The sequence below is a fragment of the Orycteropus afer genome, unplaced genomic scaffold, assembly GCF_000298275.1.
Source record: "Orycteropus afer afer isolate SDZICR_OR568_19922 unplaced genomic scaffold, OryAfe1.0 scaffold00148, whole genome shotgun sequence".
Lineage (NCBI taxonomy): Eukaryota > Metazoa > Chordata > Mammalia > Tubulidentata > Orycteropodidae > Orycteropus > Orycteropus afer.
Genome location: NW_006921735.1, coordinates 1,427,243 through 1,430,464, shown reverse-complemented (window position 1 = coordinate 1,430,464; position 3,222 = coordinate 1,427,243). Strand labels below are relative to the sequence as shown.

Sequence of the window (3,222 nt, the reverse complement as noted above, 5' to 3'; positions counted from 1 at the left end):
ATGGAACAATCTACTTCCGTAGTGATACTGCCTCGGAAACCCAAGGAGGGGTTGCTATGAGTCGGATCCGACTCGTTGGCAGTGAGTTTAGTTTGGTTTGGTTTCCTAAGTAGTCAAAAGCTGGTATCATTGCCCAACGATGTCAAGGGACCAAGTTCCTACTATGAACTCTGCCATCTTTTAGTGTTTCTTATCCTCATGGTCCATGATAACTGTTAGGCCTCCAGTTATCACATCTGCTTTTCAAGCTGCAGAATGTAGGAAGTGAAGAAAAAGGAATTGTCTCTATCCTTTTAAGGAATCTTAATGGAAGGTCTGCACATGTTTGCTTATATCACTTTAACCAGAATTTATTTGCATGGTCATACCAAGCTGTACAATAAAGAGGACAAGAGAAGCCTTGAATATGGGTATAGTTTGCAGAGAGTTTTGGAGATTACAAATTCTGAAGCAGTTGATAGGTATGAAAGAAGTGAGGAGGATAGGAAATGAAATTTTTAGAATGTTCTATTACATGAATTGGCTCCATTTATTGATCGAGAGATGTGAATTAAGATTAGAATATTTTTTCAATGATATTTGGTTGCTGAAATGGATTTCTTTGGATGTAACACTGTGAAGAATATGGATCATGTTGGGCCCTGGATTTTATTAAGGTTACATTTGAGAATCAAACTCTAATTTTATGGATCAACATAATGATTAAGTAGGGATATTTTGTTAATGATCAGGGTCTAACTATAATAAAAAATAGCTTCTCTCACTGGTTTATTTGGTGTTTTCTTGCCAATTAACCTTTACACTAGATAGTGGAAAATAAGACTAATTGTAGTTGAGGCTGGCCAATTAAATAAACTAGCCTACTAAATTCTGGGTTATAATCACCTTTGTTCCCACTCATGTTTATTACCCGTACAAGTAAATTGCATGATGCTTTTATGTTATATAACTTAATTTTTCCTTAAAATAGTTTCTTAAATTATGTAACTCATTTTACTCATTAAAAAAAAATAATAATATATATCTTGTAGAGTTGCTGTAAGGATTAGAGATAATGTACGTAAAGTGGCTAACCATGTGCTGAGCATTTGAGTTGTTGTTATTGTTGTTGTTATGTGCCGTCCAGTCGGCCCCGACTCATAGCGACCCCTCCTTGGGTTTCCGAGGCAGTATCACTACGGAAGTAGGATTGCCCAACCTTCCTTCCGAGGAGTGGCTCGTGGGTTTGAACCGCCAGCCTTCTGGTTAGCAGTCAAGTGCTTTAGCCACTATGCTACCAGAGCATTTGAGTAGGAGCTTAGAAATTGATCTCTGGGATCAGGACTTCTGGGATGGTGAAAAGTATAGTTTAACAAATTGCTCCCCAAATAACAACAATAAAACTTAACACATTGGAAAAAACATTCTATGATTCTGGAAATCTACCAGAATCATACACCAGATTAAAAAGTGATAATTCATGAAAAACTACTGAATTTTGGATAAAATCAGTGGGAGTCTGGGATGTTCTTGCTTAGCACTGTTCCCACTCCCTAACCCCAGTTTGATCAACAGAGTAGTTCTATCTTGGTGGGGCAGACCATGAAATCCAGCAGCTTCACTGCCAGAAAGACTGACTTGACTTGCAATCAAACATGGAAAACTCTATTCTCAGAAGCATTATCAGTAACAGTAGAGACCTTGGTGGCAAAAGAACAGGACAGACTAGTGGCTCAGTCAAGCTAAAGTTGCAATATTGATTGGGACAAATCACTGACATGTCAGCCAGAAATTTAACAAGGATATATGATGAATGAGACATCCATAAAGGACACACTAAATGTAAAGCAAGAAGAAGGAAGAAAATAATTGAGATTAGAGCAGAAATAACGAAACAGAAAACAGGGAAGTGTCAGGCCTTTCTCCTCGTGAAGTAGAGGAAAGTCTGCTTGTGCTTCCCTTGAATGGGAGCTCAGATATAAGCAGCCCCCACAAAGCAGGGAAGGAGGCTTCAGGCAAAATCAGAGCAACACCCAATCCCAAGTGGGGGGGTCACTGAGTGTGGGTTTTCCGATTAAAAATGTGATCGCATTTATTTTGAGTTTGATTCACTTTTTCACACATGCACAAAATTGTGACTACAGAAAGAGAGAAGGGCAAGGAGAATCTACCCAATGGCAGTGGGTATGGTCTTTTTTGTTTTTTGATGTCCCAGTGCCTAGAGCATTAGACTGCTAACCAGAAGTTAGCTTCCCCTGGTGGACAGATTGATTAGTACATGATAGCTCTCCTTGGTGGCAGTGACCACTGGTGGACAGACTGACAACAATGTGTTTTTTTGGTGTGTTTGGGAGAGAATGGCTGTTTAAAAGCAAGACTGGGAACTTTCAAATACCAATTAAGCCAAGGAGGGAGAAAGAGCTATCACACAAAAGGAGAGGAAGCAAGTAAGCAAAGGCCAAGGGCTTTGACCACCTAAGAGTTTCTAGCAAAACACAGTGTGGACTGAAACACCAAATACTGGAAAAGGTAACAGCCTCAAAAATTCTAAAACTCCAACAACAACAACAAATCATGAGATGCACAAAGAAGAGAGAAACAGTGGCTCATCAAAAAGAACATGACAAAGGGAGTGAAAGCACATCTAGAGATGACCAAATAATGAGGGAAAAAAGGGAAGAATATAATACAATATTAAATGTAATGAAATAACTAAATAAAATAAATAAACAAAGATCAAAGAGTAATAAGGAAAACAATGCAAGAATAAATTGAAGATCTGAAAGAAATATTTCAACTAAAATGCACCATGACTGAAATGAGAAACACAATAGAAGGATTTACCAACAGATTTAATTAAGCAGAAACATATCTGAGTTAGAGGATAAGACAGTTAAAATTATAGATGCTGAGGATCAGTAAAATGAAAGCTCAAGAAGGCTAAGTGTAGCGTAGTGCCTAAGGCACTTGACTGCTAACCAGAAGGCTGGCAGTTCAAATCCACCAGCCACTCCTTGGAAGGAAGATTGGGCAATCTACTTCCATAGTGATATCGCCTTGGAAACCCAAGAAGGGGTCGCTATGAGTTGGGCCGACTCGACGGCATATAACAACAACAACATAGGACAACAAGAGAGCTAATATATGCATCATGGGAATTCCAGATGGAGAAGACAGAGAGAAGGAGAGAGAAAGAATATTTGAAGAAATAGTGATGAAAATTTCCCTAATCTATGTAATGAT

At 38.6% G+C, this 3,222-nt stretch overlaps 1 protein-coding gene across 1 annotated transcript in view; it reads left to right on the top strand.

Moving 5' to 3' along the window:
- Positions 1–3,222, top strand: part of LOC103201376 (dystrophin-like) — a 2,052,823-nt gene that overhangs the window by 924,748 nt on the left and 1,124,853 nt on the right. The gene's annotated exons all lie outside the window — the stretch shown is intronic.